Source organism: Calonectris borealis, chromosome 2, assembly GCF_964195595.1.
Source record: "Calonectris borealis chromosome 2, bCalBor7.hap1.2, whole genome shotgun sequence".
Lineage (NCBI taxonomy): Eukaryota > Metazoa > Chordata > Aves > Procellariiformes > Procellariidae > Calonectris > Calonectris borealis.
Genome location: NC_134313.1, coordinates 49,459,062 through 49,482,687, shown reverse-complemented (window position 1 = coordinate 49,482,687; position 23,626 = coordinate 49,459,062).

The following is a 23,626-nucleotide window of genomic DNA, read 5'->3' as shown; positions in this document are numbered from 1 at the left end:
TGATCATTGCATCTCCAAAAAGTATAATTTAAAAGGGTACAAGGAAAAGTGAAAAAAGACAGGCAGAGCTGTGGGTGGCTTTCATACAAAGGAAACTAAATGGGTCAGGACACTTCAGTTTCTAATCAGACAACTAGAACAAGGTAATTAGGGAATGATTATTCTTTTTTTTTTCCTCCAAGCACAGAAACTGGGAATCCTCCAACTAAATGATCAGGCTGCAAGTTTAAAGCATACAAAAAGAAGTATATTTTCGTTCCATGCAAAATTAAATTTTAGAGCTCACTGCCACAGGGGTTTATGGGGGCAAATATTAATGTGGTTTGAGAAAAATTAGTCAAACTCAAAGGCGATACATTTAATAATTACTGATGGACTCCATGGTTCTGTGTGAATTTCTGTTCCAGTAAACCCCAACCTGCTGACTGCAGAAGCTGAGGAGTTTCTGTGTCATGGAGAAGCAAATGTATCCACCCTCTTTCTTGACATAGTCCTTCTGTCTATGAGCACAGCACAATGAGCTACATGAATCCCAACCATTATGGACATTTAAACATTTTGCAGTATAAACAATCACAGCAGGTTAAACAAGCAAATAAACATTCTGTTAATGGAACACAGTAAAATAACATTCTAGCTCTGAACCTAAATTTGTGAACTATTTACTGCTTTTGGCATAATAGAGAAGTTCTTTCACACATACAGGAGCCACATTACGAAGCTGTTGTGCCAGACAGTTTTGGAATATGGAGAGCCAAAGTTTCAGTGGAAATTATCAGACAACCTGCCCCCAAAGCAGAACAATGAGGATGAAGTCTTACATTTTGAAGCAGGGCTAAATAACTTGCAAATTTATTACCCAGCTTTATTTATGCTCTTGGAATCCATGAGCCACACTGTGACTTCTGTGATTAGATCAGTTCCATGTTCATTTTTGAATACTTTTATTTGAAAGGATCACAACTAAGAATCTGTATTACCCAGAGCTATAATTATTGTAGCTTTACTGAATATAATGGAGATTAAAGATTACAGTTCAGATCGAACCATTATGTTCAGCACACACACAAAACAATACAAAAGGTTATAACTTCAAACTGTGAGGTTGCTTGTAAAAGAACAGCTTAAAAGTAGGAGCTATGTCTAAGGCTCAGACTTGTAATCCACACGGCTGATTTTGTAACTGGCTGGACATTAGGAGGGCTTACAGTAATTGAATACATATGCATTCTTTGCAGCAAATGCAAAACACTAAGTAGGATTGCATAGGAGGTCTAAGCCAAGGCACACAATTGCTGTTGCCTGGTCCTGCTCAATGTTCTGTGCAGCTGAGAAAAAAACAGCAAGATCAGTGCATTTTATTGTTCAGAAATCATTTTGGGTGCCAAAGCTCAGATTCATGATCTCCCCTTTACTCTTGGGTCACCTTTGTGTCTAGAGACTGCTCCTTCTTCCAAGTCTATTGGTATACGTGAGTATGCACGTCGAAGTCAGGATGATGCAGAGGAGAAAGGAAGGTGGCATCTCCTTTCGTAAAGAATGGGGATCAGAAGAAGAAAACCTTCCAAGTTCCTCTCACAGAATAGTTTGTCCCTCTCCACTTCCAATTCTCTCCTTATGTCTCCTGAGAAAAAAAGATATTTAGGCCTGCCTCATCCATTCACTTATGGCAGTTCAACCATGCTCTGGCTCTTCTTTCCTATAGGCTTGGAGGTTTGCCCCATCACCTTGCTGAAGGCCACACACAGAAATAGGGTGCAAGTATCCATAGCGTCCAGGCATCCATTCTGTTCCACCCTTACTTAGCTAAGCTGCTGAGGTTACAATCGTCTTTTGGCTTAGGCTGAGGAAGGCAATACATATAATTGTGGTTGGTTTTCCAAACTTTCATAAAATAACATAGGAACTTCTCACACTTGAATACAGAAATGCTAGCTACACAATATACATTAATCGCTTTTAAATGCCTACTCTTTATTTCAGGAGGATCTACTGACTCCTTTGATAGTATGTTTTTGTTTGTGCTTAGGATCTATGGTTAGAATAGTGTGCTGTAAGGTGGTATGCCATACCAGCATCACAAACAAACTGATCATCTCTCACCGCAGACAAGAAAGGGCCACTGGCATGTTAGCACCTTCCTCCCCTTTACCCCTTCTTTCCCCCTCCTTCTTGTTTGTTAGTCATGACCATGCTTCCAAACCTTTATTCAGGTATCTATTGCTATAAAAAGTGCTATATACTGCTATATATATCTATAAAAACAGCTCTACACTACAGTAATGTGCAAATAAAGAGTGGAGATGTTTGTCACTGAAATAAAGCCACAATAAAGGCTTTTTTATCGTTTTAGGAGCTGTCACCTCTCGAGTTTCACTTGTAATGCATTCAGATTTTCTTATCAGGGTACAAACCGAGCATGTCAGCCTTGCTGGTGATTCAGGTCTCATTTATTCTGTTCCAGATGGCCTGTCCAGGCCAGAGAAGGACAGATAGCTTCAGACGTTTTGATGACAGGAACTAGCAAGGGAGCAGATTTTCTCCTGCATGTGCTTTGCTTTTCTAATTTGTCTTTTTCCTGGAAACAATCTTTGTTGCTGCAGGACCAGTTAGGTGACAGCAAGTGTTCATTTAGTCCATTGCCCTTATAATGGACAGACTTTAGGTCTCAGGTGATGGTTTAAATGTCTATAACAATCGCAGTCTCTCAGATTAGTTCTTCTTGTTCTCTGATAAAATTACATTCCAGTCATTAAAAAGGCACATGTGAGAGAGGAAGAAACAAAACATTGAACTCCGATTTTTTTTCTTTTTAAATCCTACTACGCAATCAACTTGTTACTGCCAGGAATGCAGTCTTATCTTGTGGCAGTGAACTCAGCGAGGTTAGCACTTCTAAAAGTTATTCCAGAATTCTTATAAAAATTCTCGTAAAAAATTGCAGAACTAATAAGAGCTTAAGGATTTCCCTTTAATGATTTCACTACCATCCCATTATTTTATTACAATTATGTTATTTTATTACAATAAATTCCAGCCATAACTCAACAGTGCTTTTTTTTCTGGAAAAAACGGAAATCTGGACTTGTGTTCATCATAAGCAAGCGTGAAGTGCTGTGAAAGTGCACATCAAACTGAGTTACAACTGTCACATCTTGTTAGTCCAACAAAGCTTTAAATCTGTTCCTCAGACACTAATTGTAGGGTAATTAGCTAATCCTTGGGTGGGTAGTTCAGCCTTCATTGGCTCCTTTTGCAGGCCCCTAGCTTCTGGCCTGCAAAATGGACACCATGGCATTGCTATAATGCACATGGAGGTCTTCAGATGTAAAGGCATGGTATTAACTTATATTTCTAAATGTTTTATCGGATGATGTTTAGCTGTCATTTCTTAAATTATATAGTAAGTGTTGAATTATTTTCTGCAAACATTGCATTTTGGGACCTTTCCTAGACATACGGCATTAGCTTTTCTGAAGGAAACCAGAAATCAGACTCGAGACTCTCTCAGCTGCTGTAACGTGTCACAGTTCCAGTAAGCCAAAGATCAGTCAGCCTATTCAGGAGATTATAGAAGACAAACAGAAATCCACTCTTTAGAAAGGGTCAGTATTTGCTGTTACCTCCATTTATAAAACAATAAAACGTCATAGTGTCTGAATAGAAGGGAATAGCCTTTAAAAATAAGAACAGGGAAGGAGCAAAACTGATCATCTTTATTACAGAATGCTTTCCAGTGAGAAAGAAAAAAACCTGTGATAGAGACAGTACACATATTAGCAAGAAAAAAGGAAAAAAAAAGGTACTGTATGGCAAAAGGAGGGTGGATTCTTAAATAGAATCATTGTACATACATTGCTGTAGTTTCCAGCAGAACTAAATAGAGCATTTTTCTACAAAGCATCAGGATAAATATGATATCCATCTTTCAATGTATGGAAATAGACTGAGTTCTTATATTAAAATACTACCTGAATATAACCAGCAAAAATATAGAAAAAAAGCCCTTGGTTACTGAAAAGAGAGCTGAAGGGGGCATTTCTCCAGAATGCCAAAAGCTAGAAATTATTTAGTGGTGAATAATCAATGTGAAACCAGCAGCCTGACTCCGTTACCTTATGCCATGTAGGTCAACAGGAAAGAGAGAGACAGAGACAAGTATTTAAATTAAAGATTATTTTCACTCAGCTTGCATAAATGCAAATCATACCTATGTTATTTGCCTCTTCCGTGAACAAGGCAATGAATCTTCCCATTTCTGGCTTTAGAATTCTGACATACTTTACATATCTAACTTAGAATCAGATAAATAGGCTTCAGGAAATGTTTGGGTTTTTTTCTCTCTGTCTTTCTACTCACTGTAAAGCCTAGACAACTTGTTTAAACATTAGCAATTTAATCTCATCTTCAGAGTTTAGGATTTTTACATCTGTCGTTTTTAGACTTTTCTAATAGATGGCCAGGGAACATCAGACTCTTCAGAAAGGCTGAGGCAAGGATGAAAGAAAATTAAAATTGGCCAAAATTACTTGCATGTGCAATAGTTGAGAATGGCTGTATGTTGACTGAAAAGTTCGTTCTAGGACCAGTCCTATCAATAGAATAAGGACTTTCTTTCACAGCATCTTTGTATGATCCCATCATCTCCATCGATTGCTTTCAGTTGGCTTTTCTCACCTACCATTAGCATACAGCAGTACCATTTCTAAAAGTATTGCCACATATATTTTGTTGCATTTCAATTTCATGTTGCAGAGATCCTGTGAAAGAACGTCAAATTCATGGTCACAGGTCACACTTCATAACCTCAAGACACTCTTTAATAGGCTACAAAGTGACTAAAGCATAAAAGACACTCTAAAAGCACTTCATGGGAGTTATTTGCAGCAAGCGCCAGTTCTTAATGACCCAACACAAAATGTCATCTAGATTTCACGTATTAATGATCCCTTGTAACCTAGGTAACTCATTTTAATTATGTTTGCAACAACAGAAATGCCAGCTCTTTAAAATGAACCAGAAAGGTGGTGTTCGTAGTAATAAGCCAGGCTGAAAATTGACTATACACTCCAATAACAGACAACTGACTTGAAAATTTGGAGCATCTACTTTAGTTTTATGTCAAATATCCATTTATTGTCTATTCTTATTATACTCCTTTTTTCCATGAAAACAAAATTCCCCGAATGAAAATTATTAACAGATAATGGATACATAATCACTAAAAATTGCAGAATTTAAAAAAAAAAATTAGTAAGACACATGCCTGATTTTTTCTTCCAAAATCTCAGATGCATGGTTTGGAAGATTAGAGTCCTTTGAAATATTGTAATATATTAAGACAGTAGGAGAGGAGGCCATTTGAGTTGAATTACAAAAGAATTATGTAGGTTGTCTTGTAAGCTGACCAAAAAATTATCTCTTATCAACATTTATTAGAATCATGTTGCTAATTCTAACTCCATGGATCTTTATGAGACTTTTGGAACACTTAGTTTATTTGTCATTTAGATATCATTGCATTAAAATATGCTTATACAACCACCCACATGTGTATTTGTTTTTAGTGAAGATGAAGTAAGTAGCTGGGGATACTGTGTACTCTGGGAAGTAAGCAAGTGGTTAAATTCACTAGGTTAGCCCCAAATGTACAAGTCTGGTTTTTTCTACTTCATAGTGTTAAGGAGGTAAAAGACAGATTTCTCAGGCTTATCACATTTATTACATTATTCTCAAAGAGAAAAAGAAATCTCATTGCAATATTCATTTTCATAAGCAAGAAAGAATTTGCATTGAAGAATTTTTTGTTTAATAGGAAGGACCTAAAAAGAAAGTTAAGCAAATCCCAAATATTCTAGACTGCCCTTTTCCCTTTAAAATAAAAAAAATGCTGTACTGTGTTTTCTTATGTCTGTCTGCTGATTTTTTAAAAACTTCTTTCTGCACCATCCAGAGGGAGGAAAATCTCCCAAATTTTTTTCAGCAAAGTCACATCATGAAGAAAACACAATTGTCAACAGCTGAAAACAAGACAAAGGAATATTATTCCTATTTTAGATTAAAAAATCAGAGCAGAACTAAAGTATATGCAAATATTCCAAAAATAGTTCAACCATAAGTTCATTCTTCTTTTTTGAAGTTTTAAAAAAGTGCTATCTGCTGACAAAGTAGATTGTTCTCAATGCTTATGTACAACCCCTTTTTTCAAATAAATATATTGTGCTTTTTTTTCCCAAAAAAATAAATTGGAGGAAATTCCCAAAATACAGATAATTTTCTTATCTGTTAATTTATTTTTGGATTTGATTATTCCATGTTGTGTCTGAGTTATTTAAATGTAAAATCAGTAGTATTACAAATGAATCCCCAACTTTTCACATATTTGTTATATTTCTCTGTGTCCTGGTTTTGGCTAGGATAGAGTTAAATTTCTTCCTAGTGCTGTGTTTTGGATTTAGTATGAGAAGAACGTTGATAACACACTGATGTTTTCAGTTGTTGCTAAGTACCCTGTCAGTCAAGGACATTCAGTTCAAGAAAAAAAAAAACAAAACAAAACAAGTGTTGGGAGGGACCACAGCCAGGACAGCTGGCCCAGCTGGCCAACGGGGTGTTCCATACCATGAGACATCATGCTCAGTATATGAATGGTGGGCGTGATCCAGGAAGTACCGATCGCTACTTGGTTGTTGGTCAGTGTGGGTGGTGAGCAATTCCATCGTGCATCACTCATTTTGTATATTCTATCATTATCATTATTATTTTCCCTTTTCTGTTCTATTAAACTGTCTTTATCTCAACCCACAAGTTTTTTTCACTCTTACCCTTCTGATTCTCTCCCCGTCCCACTGCAGGGAGGTGAGGGGAGTGAGCGAGCAGCTGCGTGGTATTTGGCTGCCTGCCAGGTTAAACCACGACACTCTGACAGATGAGACCATTTTTTCTGGAAAAGTTGCTGTGTGCTTGGGTTTGACAAGGATAAGTTTATTTCAGCTGCAAAGAGGCCACAGGTAATCTGTTAATTTAAAAGTGGATAAACTGTATGGTCAAATGTGGAAAGCATGGTGAAAAGCTCTGGACATGGTCATTGGCAGGCAAATTCCAGGAAAATATTTAAAGTGCGGCATTGGGACTAGAGATGGAACAAAGCACTGGTTCAAGCAGCTGCAGCATTTTTTGTGGACTTTTGTTGTTAAATGAAGTTAACGAAACGTAGTTAGGGCACAATGCTTAACCTAAGCCCCAGCACTTCTGAAAAGTATAATCAAATGGGTATAATAAAGAAGACTGCAAATTGGCACATAAACTTTGATGGCCAATTTAATGAACAGCACAAACACTGGTTATTATATGAAAGTGGAATATGCAGTTAATGTTCCAGTGGCACAGAACAATTCCAGTAATTAAGAAAATCCTTCTGTGATTTTAAGGCATGGTGCCAAATGTACTAATATCTTTCTTGTCTAGAAAGTTAAGTTGGGATGTTGCTTATGTGTTGTCCATAACTTGGCTGCTGGGCACTGAAAAGCTTCTGATTTAGACTACCTGGGTTCCCCAGTTTTATAGTTTTGAGTGTTGCTTGTTCTGAAGGTGGAGAGTTTGTGCAGAGCCAACAGTCCTCCAAAACAATCCAGTACACTCCTTCAGGGTCAGGGACCCCAATATTGCCCCAAACAAGAGGGTGGGTAAATTTGTGAATAGTTCAGAAGATCACTGAAGTCGTAAACCTGTTTCTCACTCAGTTAAACCAATTATCCAGATTAACTCTGTAATGAAAATATAACACCAGCATTTCTAGCATTTCCCAAATATGAAAGGGATTGGATAACTTTTCTCTAACCATCCGTGAGAACTCTGAGAAGACCAGCAATACCATTCCTCAATCATGTGTGTTTAATTTGGTTACCCTTTCTGTAAATTCAGGCAGAACAAAAAATCATTCTGCCTGCTAAGAAGATTAAACATTACTCATAAAGGACCTTGTCAGCTAGGACTTAAAAACATTTTTACAAAGTTATTGCACATAATAAAAGATTCTGCATTGGTTATACAACTGGGATATTAGGAAAAATAGGTTCTGTTTAATATGCTTACTTGAGCGTATTTTCAAAAGTGCTGAATTAGGCACAAAATTAGATACTGTAAAAAGATATATTCTACTCTTTTCTCATTTCCAAGTGTAAATCAGCAAGAGGAACTACAGAGAAGTAATAAAAACTCCCCTCGAGTGAAGTGGATATATTTAACCTCTGCAGCAAAGCCCCTTTCAGCTGACTTTGGAAAGGGAACCAGGTTCTGTTACCCTGCTTGTGCAATACTGCACCTCGCTTCGGTCCAATTAGGCCATGGACACAACGAAGTGGAAGTATTGCACAAGTTGCTTGCTATATGAAGAAGTATATACTCATGTATTATAAAGAAGAAAATCAATTCACATGAAAGACTAATCAACTGTAGCCCCTTGAAATAAAACAGGAAATAATTAAAGTTTTTTGTCTCGTAAAGGGTATATCACGTATAAGACAGTCACACAGTGCAAGCTCTTAAAGGTAATTATATATGCACATCTGTTTATAGGGAACTTAAAACTTCAGTATCTCCTGAGCATTCCATTCCTGTGAAGAGTCAGTCAGCTCGTTTCAGAGGAACAGTATATCCTACAGGAATCAACCCACAATAGTAACGTACAGGACAAAAGATGAACTTCAACTACAAATACCCAACTGGAACATGAGCCATTCCTCAGTTTTTTCTTTTAGAGGATAGCAGCAGTTCACTGCAGAGAAAATTTTCAGTAAAAATCAATTCCAGGTAAAGCAGCTTCTGATTTTCTGTATTTTTTGCATCTTTCTAGGTTTATACGACTTCTCTTACCATCTCAACACGGCTCCAGCAATTAAATCATCACAGGGCACTTATTTTAGTGCAGGCAAGAGAGGCAAGAAAGAACCACTTTCTAGAAAAAGCGGGTTTTTTTGCAAATGCCCCTTTTCTCCATTCAGCTACTTTTTTGTAGGAAGGGAGTGACTGGGGCTATTTTTAGAAGCACTGATTCACAGTCTTTTATGCTTCCCTATTCCCACAGGCTGAGATGAGTGCTGGTTATTAGTGGGGTACAATATCTGGCATACACCACAACAATACAATTACAGCATTACCTGAAATTACATTAGGAATTTGCCAAAACAAAAAGACCAACACATTTAATTAGAATGTTGTGGTTTCTTTTTAATGAGTTAGATTCGTAATTCAGAGTTCATTTTAAATAAGTATTTAGCATGTTCTTTCCTTCCAGGTTCAGGAATATTATAATTTATGTCTGAAGGGGCTCTCTTAATCACTTGCATGAAGCAGGAGATCATATCGGTTAGCTTTGTCAATAACCTCAACCAGTGTAAAACTAGCAGAAGGAGGAGAGACAGAAAGAGGCACCGAAGCAGAAGTCATTTCTTAGTCTGCAGTATTCATTAATATCTTGATTCATTTTTGTTCTCAGCCAGTTGAGTGGAATACATTTTATTTTTATATAGCTTCTTACTGCACAAATCTCTCTCTCTGAACTTTGCTTACACTTAATTTATAACCTCTGGGCCAGGCTCTTCTTTCACATCCATCTTGTGCTGGGGAGCTCCATTAATTTCTGTGGAATTACTCCCAATTTCAAATGAAAGAAGAATGCATCTTCCATTCATACTCTCTCCATTAGAGCACAGAGTGAGCAGCAGCTGTGATCCTGCTTATGCTCTGCAGGGAAACATCTTCTAATTCTGTCTGATGTAGTGAGGTAGATATGAGATACCAGCAATAGTGTTACTCAGTTTAAATAGGAATTACAGAACTATTAAAAACAGACAGCTGTGCAAGTTGTTGCTTGTTTTAGTAATTGTACATTCCTCTTTGCCAGGGAAAGCAGGAACATCACATTCAGAACAGTTCATCCCACTTACCAAAGCAGAGGGATCTAGCTTTATCTCCGTTACATCCATAGTACACAAGAGAATCAATATTTCTCAGCTAAAGCTTTCTCATTTGGTGCCCATCACCAGTAAAAGGCAGTACAAGAGCTAATTCCATTATCAGATTTAAGGGAAGCCTGCCAGCTCCCATGATTGTCTTCAAGTGGTTGGCTCACTGATCTTGATTACATCTAAATGCTGCAATCTTGCACAAGGACTGCTATTAGTCATTATATTGGAATAAAACATGTTCACTCCCCAGTCACTTTGGACCCCACTATTTTTCAATAAAACCAATCTGACTTAAAAATCAGATATGGCGAGATGAACACTATTCATGGAGAGTGACATGTTCTCCATCTGTATTTCAGTTAAGAAATGACACAGCATTGTACCTGGGCAGATTGAAGGAGAAAAAAGAGGACAGAAATTAAACTTCCTCTTACGCATTGTGCACCCAGGTATAAATACACCGAGAAACCCTGAATTACAGTCCAAAACTGCGCTTGGGCATGGCTGAAGAGCTAGAAACAAGAGGAAGCTCAGGGAGCAACTCAATGTAGGGTCTGATTAGAGTATACCTATAGTTAATTGACAGATCTGCATATGCTGGCTGAACTTAATAAAGATAGATGTTTTAGGACAAGAGGAAATGGCCTCAAGTTGTGCCAAGGGAGGTTTAGATTGGACATTAGGAGAAATTTCTTTACTGAAAGAGTGGTCAGGCCTTGGAAGAGGCTGCCCAGGGAAGTGGTGGAGTCACCATCCCTGGAGGTATTTAAAAGACGTGTAGATGAGGCCCTTAGGGACATGGTTTAGTGGACATGGTGTGTTGGGTTGACGGTTGGACACGATGATCTTAGAGGTCTTTTCCAACCTGTGTGATTCTATGATTCTAAGAAGATTCAGTTATGGTATTTTTACGTGACATGGGAACTAGAAAGTCACATATTAATTGCTTCAAACTGTTCGATATGCTGAACAAACTGTACAGCTTAGCATGTGATGCTTATTACAGGATTTGCTATTGCTAACTTTTGTGAAAGTTTTCAAATGGCTCCCACCTGACTTAAGAAAATGGGAAGTCATGATTTAAAACAACTGCAGTTAGGGAGCTTGCCTGCCTGTCAAGCAGAATAGCTTTGCAGTACTGCGGTGATACGGAACTGATCTTGTTCTCCTTTTAAAAAGATGAAAAATATGTAAATGTCTTTAATATATATGATAGGCCCAGGATATTAGCAATCTTTTACTTTAGTGTAATGTTCTTGCAATAGCACTTTCCATGGTCAGTGAATAAAAATGGTTCAGGCCATTAATTTCCTTTCAGCTTTTAAAAAAAAAAATCTAGCAATGCAAGAAGATCAAAATATACAATAAAACAATGCTTGACCTGAACCGCCAGAAAGTTTTCAGATAAGATATTAGGTTTACCCCAGATTCTGGGTAAAGGAAAGAAATACTCACTATGAACTATTTGGAGGTAACTCAGACAAACCCACTCACTCATTTGCTCTTTGTGGCAGTCAAAACCCCTAATTTTAAGTTTTATACACCCACACAGAGTCTAGCTGATTTCAGTGGGGCACTGCAGCGAGCAGAGCCCCACCCATTATGCCAGCACCGGGCTGTCAACTTCGTATTTATTAACATGAACCTTCTGGATATATTCTCTTCCCTGCGGATCTCAGTGACTCAGTGATTTGTGCCTGTCTGAGGAAAACAAATAAACATAAAAACAAAACTGGTAAATTTAGAATAATTAAGGAAAATAGCCTGTGAGACACTCTCCCCTAAAAAGAGTCACATTTCCACATGTGCTAGTAACTAGTGTCAGCATCTTTTTTTTAAACATGTATTAATTGCATCATTCTTTCCTAAAGAAGGGATCATGACTGCAATAGACTCAGTTCTCTCTGGCTGCCAAAGACTTGTCAGGCTTCACAAGCTTAAAGAGAGATTCACTGGTCTGTCTATATCCTTACGTTGTTCCACCCCCACGCCTGCACCTTACCGCTTTGCACCGCAGCACGCTGCAGGGTTGCAGCCGGTCTGCTGCTCTCACGTAGCAAGATTCAGCAGACCAGTGATCTCCCTGAGCAGTCGTGCCTTTTAGAGGAAAGAGGTCATGGCTCTGTACTAAGTGGGGAATACACACAGCCAGCGTATTGTGGGAAAGCTTTGCGCTCAAAGGGGCCTTGGCACACTCCCTGGTGTGACCTGTGTCACAGGTGTTCCCCCATCCCATTTTGATGACCTCATCACATGGTTCAAATTGGGTAAAAAACCATGGTTTACCAACATGAGCCAGCATGATGAGGCTTACATTTTGGGAGACAAATAAGTTAAGTCGTCTGGAAGTATCAGGTGGCTTGAAAGTAAGATTTGCATGTTTATGAGAGCTTCTTCATACGCTCTTGTTTATACTTCAGAAAAGGGTTAGACAAGGAACCAGAAAACGCCATGGAATTGCTCAGTAACAACAGTTACTGAGTTTGTCACTGCAGTTACCATCGATGGTGATTGGCCAGAGATTAATTCCTCAAAAGACATTATACCTATTGTATATATATACACGATTATATATATATTTCCAAATTTAACTTTTATTTAAAACATTTTGTGCTGCAAAATGGAGCGTGATACAATGTCGGGTTGGTTATCAGTGCAATGCTGAGCACTGTGGTGAGCTGAAGGGCCAGCCTAGCCAGCAATTAGGAAGGTAAATGAGCAAAATGGCATCCTCAGTTTCAGCTTGTGTTGTTTTGCCTCTGTGTTTTCATAGTCTTACTCTACATAATTTCTTTGTGTTTTATTATCCAAATGAAACCCCTAGAGAAGCCGGCCAGTGCATGCAAATACCCAGCTGAACACACATTTTAGAATTTGTGTAGAAAAATTGGGCTTTTGTAGAAAAAAATATTTGGTAATCAGTGTGTAGTAAGCATTAAAAAGAGCTTTAAGAAAACTCTTGATTCCCTGTCAGTATCTGTATCGTGAGATTTTAATATGCTGTGGGAAACAGTTTCCATATCTGCTCCAACGAAGTTCAGCTTTAGGTCTGCAGAACAGAAACTTACCCCAGGTGTTTTTACTGAAAATGTAAGGGTTTTTCTGCCCTCACCCTTAACACGGAACACTATTTTTACTCTGCAAGCCTGTCAGATCAGACCCATACTATCTGACACTGACATTTTCTGACCTTTTCTGTGACTGGTTCTCTTGTAAGCAATGCCCACACAGAGTGAATCAAACCAAACATTAAAATACAGACAATCCCAATATATTCCTTCCAGGCTTCCAGTTCACATCTCATTTTCTCTGTTCCTGCCTATTCATTTGTAAATTCTTTGTCTCTCATACATTGCAGTGTTCATTGCTGTCACTTAGGAAATGAATAAGGGTGAAAAAAAGTTTTGTGTGCACTGACTATGCAGAATGCCTCTATCTGAAGCACATATTGGCTCTCCAACCTTGCTGTATGCAAGCGTATCATGATATTGAATACATTTATCCTCAATATCCCTGCATTTTACAACTCTCTCTGGCCTGCAGATGGGGATCTGAGGTATAGAAAGAGTAAGGGTTAGATCCGCCAAAGGAACTTAATATCAAATTGTTCTAGCAGCCATATCAGGGGGTTAACCCTCATTTAGAGTCTCCACTCATGTGTTGCCTAACCCTAGAAACACATGAAGTCCCTAGATAACTAAGTTTGCACCACGAAGGTCACTAGATACTTAACTGAGTTTTCCTGAGCATGCCCCAAATCATCCAAGCCTTTCCATACCAAGCAGCTAGGATCTTGGACAAAATGGGATTCAGAAACTGAATGCTTCTCCAAGGATTTTATACAGCTGGGTTTCACAAAGTATTCCTAGGTAAATCTAACCAGAAGGTGCTGAGCAGACAAGACAGTGATGGTAGTCTTGATCACCAAGCCACCTCAACCCCAAACCACAGAGTGCCAATACCAGTGCCACTGCAGTGATTGGTAATATCTCCATGTTAAATAACATGTTAAATAAATAACAAGAGATTAAGTGAGATTTATCATAGGACAAGAGTAATGACGCATTATCCAAAGGAATGGGAGATCCAGAGCAGAGAACATATTTTACCTGCTAAGAAAGATCCCAGGTAAAATCTAGATGTCACGGAGATTATCAATTTCAGGGCAAAGTACTAAATCTAAAACTTTCATAACGCCCTCAGATCACTTACGTTTCAGTCTTAGCACCTGTGAAATAAACTGGTGTAGCTGTATACTTGAGTGCTTCAAAGTTTGAGGGGTAGTGTAACGTTACCTGAAATTATGAGAAACTGTCTGGGGAATACGAAACCAATCCTCACAGTCTTGTAACTTCAGCATATTTTCCTACGTCTTATAAATTTATCCCTAAAACATTTTCATTGTGGCACAAGTACTCCATGCACAGGTATCAGAAAATGCCACCTCCCTCACATATTCTTTTCCCCATATTTTAACGAGCACTGAAATACTTAACAGTCATCATTAGAGTATCGTGACTGACATTTGTACCTCACACTACTATTGTTTCAGTTCTCTACAGATTCAGGCAGATGTACGTGTAATGATTACATGTTCGTTGTATTCTCACAGTTTGCTTTTAAGCACTGCAATTAGAGAGTCAGCTTTTCTTTTGAAATTAAGCTGAGCATCAGGAGAATAATCTTTGGCTCTGTGCAGGCGTCCTGTCCTGTAAAGGAAGCATTCTCCTTATTTAGGAACAGTAGTCTGGTGTGTGTTCAGAGGCAGAAATGTGATTGGCAAAAATCTTTAATGTAATGAATGTACTTGCAGTTTTCAGTGAGAAAGGCACAGTTCAATCTTTTTCAGCCATATATGAAATTATATCCTTAATGAAAATAATTTGAATCTTCAATAGGATTAAAAATTACTTTTTGTCTCTACTTTTAGAGATAGAAATTACTTTTTAGCTCTCTACCACCCCATTTCTCTCTCAAATTTCCATTCTCAAGAGCTTGTAGCTCTGTCTCCAGTATTAGACATGGAGGAAAAAAGTTTACATCTTGTTAGGATTGACCAAATACAGACTTTCTCCTGCTAACGTTAAACATGCATGAGATACCTTATGAATTCTTTCCCTGTTGCACCCTGCTCTGTGAGTCAGTAGAATGATTATGTTGAATAGAAGAGGACTGCTGATTATCCTTCAAAAGGGAGGCTATGGGCCTCTGTGAAACTGTGTTTTCACAACATAGGTGAATTTCCATTCCTGATCAGGAACCTATTTTAAGAGACTTTTAACAAATTTTTCCCTGAGTATATTCCATATAAAAGAGAAATGATAGATTATTTCCTGAACAATAAATTCATACTGAAGAGTGGGATGCAATCCTAATTTTGAATTTCCAGAATCTCAGAAACATGAAGTATTTTATGCTTTTTCCCCTTACACTAAGGCACTGTTTGTCTTTAACCCTAATTTAACTTGATTTTCTTTCAAGTTTTATTGTCTCTGGATATGGTTTCCAGTTCTTTATATTTATGTATGTCTTTCATTAGGGAGCAGCAAAGAAGGAATCAGAAAATTAAGGTAGGTTTTTTGTTTCTATTTCTGTAACTCAGAATTAGAACCTGAACTAGTCACTAGATGTCATTCTAACACACCAAATAACTTCTTTGAAATTATGCATTTTTCTACCATAAATGCTACCTGTCTTTTGAATTTCCATTTAAAGCTAAATGCTTACTCTACTGCAATCTCTATTTATTGCAGCTGCAGCTAATTCAGTGTTCCAATGTTCTGACAAAAAAAAAAACAACTATAAAATTGTTGGAGCTGAGTGATTAATAGCAAAAGCAATTCATACATTACATTGAGTTGTCTGCTGAGTCTCATTAAATAATCAGCCACTGTGAGTTCACAAAATTTCAAAGATTTCATAAATTCTAGTATGTTTGAACATTATGTGAAAATTCATACTGAAAATGTATTATTCATTATTATTTCATTATATCAGCCATCCCAGGAAAGCACAAGAGCAATATTTTGCAACTTTGGTGACCATTATGCTACTTTAGTGAGTAGTCAGAGGAAACAACCTTCTTACAGAATTTTATTTGTAGAAATAATAATCCAATCTCTTTCAAAATTATGCATGTCAGAGGAATTACACATCATTATGTGGTGCCATCATTCTGCAGTGGAGGAGGATTGGACACTGCCCGGGGCATAATAGCAGGGAATTCTGGAGTTTTAACTCACTGGAGGACGATTGTCTTCTTGCTGCCTCCTTTTGCTCTTTGATCCCTAGGGTTCTTCGTCTGCTTGTTGGTATTTTGATGTGAGTGTGATGGCCTATAACATGCACCCGACATTAGTAGGTCAGCATGTAACCAGATTCAAGATCGAAGAGGATGAAGACAGGGACAAGGTCAGCCCACTGTTATAATCTTTTCCCTTTATTTTTTTCTGTTTCTTCTTCCTCTTACTTTCAATCCTCATTCATTTCCCTTTGAAGCCCCAGTGGTATGAGATGGCTGTTTTCCAGCTAGGTCTATTCAATATTGCAGTCATTAAATTCCTCAAGTTTTCCTCCTGTTGAAACATTACCTTAAGCTCCTGCGTGTGACTGGATACTCTCTTGACAGATCAGTAGCTGATGTATTTGCTGAAGAAGTTCCACCCTTGCTTGTTCAGGGCTCTTTACTAGAAATTATCCCCTACTCTCCGTTCAGTAGAAGAAAATGTGTGAATCCCCAGTCCATGATGATCAAAATCAGTTACTTTAAATCAACTTTAAATCAATAAAAGGATTCTCGATAAACCCAGCTGATTTTGATTGAGGTAACCTAGGCAGGGCTCCTAGAAGCTCTTCAGTAGAGAAGTGGGGAGTAGCATGGGAAAGCGAAGAACAGCTGAGGGCAGTCAAGGCTCCATCTGACATGGATCAAGAAGGGAACAGCTGCCCACAGAAAATGTGGAGAAAAAAAAGACATTTAGAGAAAACTTTAATGTAAAAAATGTTTGTAAAATTCAATTTCGTCTAGAGAAAACCCACCTTGTTACATGCACCAAAAGTGAACTGAACTAAGCACAGTGAGAAATTCACACATTGAGAGCTTGTTTCTCTGTTCATATTTTCTTCCAATTTTATGACAGATTAAATATTCCTCCTGGTAATACATGGACTACTGTAGCAGGAAAGAGTGGTAGAAATGTTAGATTATGGGTAGAGTCTCATAAACAATTGTGCCCATGTAATTAATTTCTAAAATATCATATTGCATCTTGTTCTACAAGTGAGCACAATTTGTACCAACTGATGACCAAAGCAATGAAAAAGAATGCCTAATAAAGGTAATGAAGCTTATCCTAGTTCATATGGAATCTCTGAATCAGTGCCATTTTTAAATTGCTAATTTAGGTAGATCTATATATATACATACAAACACATTTTTATAAAACATTGCAAACCTACAGTGTGACACTTGATGATTTACAGCTGCTTAGAAGGTCCATGAAGTTAGTTTGCTGAAGAACAATTTCTACACTGAAGGTTACTTATAGTTTTTTTAATGGAGGACATGGCGGCAACCTGAAAGCTTAGCTTTTCTATCTAGTTCTTAATTTGTGCAACCACTCCTTTCCCATGAGAATTATATTGTTGACAAGATATTGTTGACACATGATAAAGGAGGAGAAGGGGCAAATACTGTTGCAGTAAGGGAAGGTGAACTTCTAGCCTATTCAGATTTTGTGTAGAAACTCAAAACTTGTACTTTAATCGTTATGTTTACAATAGAAATTAGCACAAATTTACTATTGACAGTAGCTCACTGGTAGATATCACTGGTAGATTGGTCTCAAACCAGAGAGGTGCAAAGACTTTATTCATGCATGCAGCTAATTCTTCATTTCAATAATTTCTATTTCCAAATATTGTCGGACACAGAGTTCTCCTAGACTACCTGCACAGTGTTAGAGGTTGCTTCTAGTGACTGAAAATGGAGCATGAGGTTTCCTCTCTCTTCGCTTCCATAGATTTCCTCTAGTGGATGTGGGGTAGATGCTGCATTTCCTAAAACAGCATGACAGTAATGTAGGAAGATGTATTCCAAATTTTGCCTTCTTGACATGGGGTCCAGCCTTTCTGGAAGGAGGCATCTCTATACTAACTGGAACAGTCCTTTGTGTGGGTCAGAGGGGGAGCAGGGATTGATCTTAAAACTCTCATTATGATTTTTGTTGTGTATGCCAGAAAACAGACTGGCCAGGAAATTGTCTTAGTTGAACCACTGAAATATTTCAGGGTTGTAACTGGAAGAGTTACAGAAATGAGATTCCATTATATAAAAATGTTTCTCATGCTGTTTGCAAAGAGGACAAAGGAACAGAAAGTCTGAATGCAAGAACTACAAAGAGGAAAAATAGGTCCTTCAGATACAGTGAAATGTTTTTGTCTCCCAACATTTTAATGAGACAATACAGAGCCATTGTCCTAACCTGAATGACTCGCATTAATGCAGTTTGAAACCAGCACAGTTACGTGTCTTAAATTATTTTTTCTTAAGTCATAGCTTCTCTTTGATACAACATCCATAATCTTACTGAAAAATTCTTGGGATTAAATTATCCTCCTAACAGCAGTTATCAGAAGCTAAACAGGAATCAAAGAGATGAATTACATAATTTTCCAATGAAAGATAGTAGAATTGTTGCATAGTTTTACATTTTTATTTGTCACCCTTTGTCAATTTAATGTTGGCAGAAAAATTATTATACCCCAGACACTTCAATCTCAGCAATTTATAGAAAGTATCTCAGAAATATTGCATGTTGAATTTACAGAATCCATCCGTGTGGAGCTATTTAAAAAGACAATCATCATTTCAAGCAATAATCATGACCGACTGGCAGACAAAAGCTTTATTCTTTTGTGGAAGAGAAACTCTCTGTTAGTGTAATTCAGGGCTTTATCTAGCAATTGTAGAAGCCTAAAAAAATTTTTTTTTCTTTCCACCTACACATAGTTAAAGCTAACTAAGGGCTTAAATGAAATTTTGACATACACATGGGATTCTTCAACATGGTCAGATTTCTGTGCTTTGAGCCATTTTTACATCCCTGTTACAGAGATGCTTCTGGTGTAGCTGTACCAACATAGTTGTGTTGGGGAGATGCAATATTTGCAGAAAAAAAGATTTTCACCCATTTAGTTCTTCTACCTCTCCAAGGTCTACAAGCAGCTAAGCTTTGCTATAAGCACAGCGGGCAATGGCATTATTTTGCTGGGTAGCTGATATAAGTCTAGGGTTTAGGCCAATACCACCCAGTTTGAGTGCTGTAGAAAGAAGTGATATTTCTCCCCACTCCTGGCAGACGTAGCCGTGTCACCAGAATCCTCATACTGAGAACAGAAATTCAGGCCTTTATCACAGGCAAGAATTTCCTATGTTGTCAATGCTAGTCAGATAAAGTGAAGTTTATTTGTGCAAGGTGGTTTAAAGACTTCGGCCAGGGCTTGAGGGAGACTTTAGAGTATAAATCAGTTTTCACTGGTTTATTTTACATAAAGTGTATGTGAGTGCCTGTGTGTGAAAGCTTTAGGGCTTTTGATCTTCCTCCTGTGCACCTGAGACCCAGTCAGTCTCTTGGGCTACATGTATAATTGCCAAAATTATTGTTACTTGTAATTAATGAGCACATGAAAAGATGGCTGGTTCTAATAACTCACCTTGGAGTACCCTGTGCTGTTGTTAAATTACCTTGAGCCCTGCTGATGATGATCATTATATAATTGCTGCAGCCCAAGGGATTTGGGCTCACTTGAGTATCAGATTATGTCTTCATTTTGTTGATTCACAGTGGTAAATGTACCTTTGCTGAACATGAGGAGACTGAAAAAAATACCATCTAAGAAGAAAATGCCAAGGACAGGGAGGAAGTTTAGCTCATACTTTGGCTTCGCCATTAAGATTTTTTTCATTAAGTGGCTAGCTTCCATTAAATTATCACCTGAACAGCCGTGCACTTTTTGTTGCTTTTATAAGAAACTAAACACTGAAGCTCATTCCACCCCTTTGCATCCTACTGGAAGTCCCTTATGTCCCCCTTCTTCCATTCCCCTGTGTCCTTCCTCAACTTATTCCTCATGCAAGGAGCTTTGAGCATCCCCTGTCTCTCTGTATAATTATCCTCCACCTTCTCAGCTCCACCAGATGGATATGCCTCCCTACACATATATTAGACAGTCTATATACCCTCTCTCCCACCTTTCCTTCTACAATTCCATACTTTATGTGAGCTGGTTCTGGAAGGCAATCTAGAAGTTCACCTGCCCACTTTCAAGTGATTATTTGTAGCAACTCAGTGAAAGAAGGCATAAAATAGCTATGCAGTGGCTTTTTCTTTTCATAGAACAGCAGGAAAAAGCAATGTAGATTCTTCCTAATGGAGCTAAGATTATCATTCAAGGTTATACAGTCATAAAAGTTGTCAGGCTGGATTGGTTAAAAGTGTGAGCAGCTTTTCCAAAAATGGTAACTCTTTAGCTTAAACCAAAGACCCAGTGGGCTAGGAAGGACCTTGCCCCATCACAGCAATGCAGTAGTTAGATGGTGAGGTTCACTCCAGGAGGGTGCTGGTACAGGGCCCAGTACTAGGCTATATGACAGATGGAGGAAGAATCGTAGGAAAAAATGTAACACTTGTTAGCCAGGCAAAGGAAAACAAAGCTGGGGAAGTACCTCTAAAACCAAGTATCATACATTTGGCTTCTGTGTATGTAAAAACGATCCCTATCATAACAAAGAGAAAGGAAGAGCCTTCATAGTGCTGCTACTTTCCTTTGCAAAGCGCTTGTCTTCTATTTTCCTAGAAACTTGCATGAGAAACTCGTTTGACCACTGGCAGAAGGGAAAGGAAGGAAGCAGTTTACCCAGTGGTAATCTTTAGCCATCTAAAGACTTCAGCTGCTATTACTCAGCACTAAATTGGCTCTGACAACAGATACAAAAATCAGCCCTGTTTATTTTAAAAGCGTAGCTTTCCGCTGCTTCAGCTGGAGGAAAGCATTTGCTCTTTGTCACCACATTGCATTGTGCAGCTGAGCAGCCTGGTATCACCCAGCTGAAGGCAAACGCCTGCGTGCACACAGGCTAACTCACAGCATCCCCTTCCAGCCAGAACAGGCCATCAACACTGCAGCTACAACACGTTGCTTCAGCCTGGTGGTGTCCACAGAGCACCAAATTGTTCAACTATATAAGCAGAAAGTGCTTTAAACTCATCTCTTGGATTTTGCACTGAAATTGGCTCGGGGTACTTACACAGTCAGTTACGGCTGAAAGGCCCCTCGCTGCCTTTGGCAGAGAACTCGTGTTTTCCAGCTAAAAGCAACACCCGACAACCTGAGGGCAAACTCGGTGATAGATCCAAAAAGTCATCTCTGGTGCATTAAGAAACCATCCATTAAGGAAGTGTCAACAGTCTCCCCACATCTTGTGGGGTGTCCTTACAGTCAGGCAGAAAGGTGAACCAAGGAACCACGCCTGGAGCACCTGAATGCAAATGCCGTGCTTTAGGCATTGAGCCATTTGTCTTCTATTTAACTGAGAGTGGGAAAAGAGTGAAAATATACATTTATTCTGCAAAAACTGATTTAAATTTTTAAAAACCCAGAAAGCTGAAAACTGAAGGCTTTGGTTCATGGATCTGTAGCTCAAAATTAATTGCTAAAACTGCTACCACAATAAAATCAGTTAATTAGGGCTCTCTGGTTCCTTGAGCACTAGAGGACATGATCATCTGACTTTGCTGTTTGTATACTGCAATGTACTGAAAATAGAAAATAAAAGTTCCACATGACAAAGTGTTGATTAATTGTCTCTAAAAAACAAAAAGACAAAACAACATTAACCAATTATACAAATCTTTAAAAGACAAACTCATGGAAACAACATTTCCTTCTGTTGCAATTTTGTTTGGAACAGCAGGCTGTGCTCCTGAATTAATTTTACAGCTGAAACACAGCTAATCCACAAATAAGCCTGTTACAGTTGGTGGGCATAACAAAAGAAGTGTTTGCCAATAGGCGCACATGACATCTGGAGGAAGAGTATGTTTGGTAATATATTAAAACTTCAGGAGTAGGTCCCCACAGAAAAATGTATCCACAAAAAATCCATACCTACTACAGACCCTCATGAAAAGCACATGCTCACAGTGCATCTGCAAATATGAGAAAAATATTTTTATGATCTCCACTGATATAACATTGTGTATAAAAAAGTGAAAACTCATGCTTTTCTTATTCTTTAAGTGAATGTCTTCTGCAGAGAGAACTGAAATAATAGACTAATTTTAATTTTAATGTGCTACTACTGAAATCTATTTTCAATAGATTGAATATTCAAGCACGGAAGTCTTACAGTTTGAACAGGATTGTGTGCAATGCAGGTGAGATCCTGGCCCTTTTGAAGTCATTGGCCTATCTCCTACTATTTGTAAGGAGACCAGAATGTTATCCTGCATATTCAGGTCCATGTAAAACCTAAAGGTGTAAGAGGAATTTACTCTAGAACACTTAAAGGTATTTAATTTCCAAGAAATTTGGAAATTTCAGGAGTTTCACTTCTGAAAAAGGAAAAGTAGGTTCATTCACATCCTCTCCCTGTCTGATAGGTAGGATGCCAACCAGGAGAGTAAGCTCACTGCGTGCGTGTTGGCACTTATTACACCCTGGCAATGTCAGATTTTTTAAACATCTGTAGGCCAGTTCAAAGAGCTGTCTTTAGTGCGGAGATGAGGAAGGAATGAGACGCTACCAGCAAGGAAAACTACATCTGTCACCTAGCTCCTCTATGTACTGCACTCCTAATTAAAATGACATTCAGACAAAGACTTGAGCACGTGCTAATTTAGGTAATGAATTTAATAGAATGATTCTCATGCTTAAACATTATATGCATAATGAAGTGCTTTGAGAAGTGAATCTGTCACTCAAAGAAAGAAGTATGAGGTGATTTTAAAAAGCCAATGGTTAGTAATTTCTCAAGCAAAAAAGACTTCCGTGTTGGTCAAACTATAGAGAGTTACACATCAGTAAAAAAGATTCATCCTCCATTTGTATGACTAAATTCAAGCCATGTGAGAATGGCTAATTATAGTCCCATTAAAACTATGTGTTCCACATCATTTAAGGAAAAATATAAAAGGATACCTAGCAGTAACATGAAATTTAATGACAAGAAGGAAATTCCTAGTTTATATAGGAATGAATTGCTAATAAGGGCTTTAATGTGAATAAATTGATGCTTTAATGCTAATTATTTCATTACAATGTGTACTGTTAAACTTAACTCATGTAAGGGAGCAACTATAACTTGAAATGTACTGGCCTTTGCCCAGTGGTCTGGAAAATGCACTGCATAGTGAAAACATGAGCCAACCGTGCAAAAGATTTTGATATTGTATCATGGGATGAACTGTATGATTGCTATTAAAACCCATGTAGGTGGCAGGACTCAGTATCATTTTTGCATTGCTTTGACAATGCTATCCCTACAATCCACAAAATTTCTAGTAAGCTCAAATTTTAAAAATCCAATCCTGAATACTGTCATTTCTACTTATGGAGAAGTTTGCATTAGATTTGCAGCTGCTCTTCCAATAGCATTT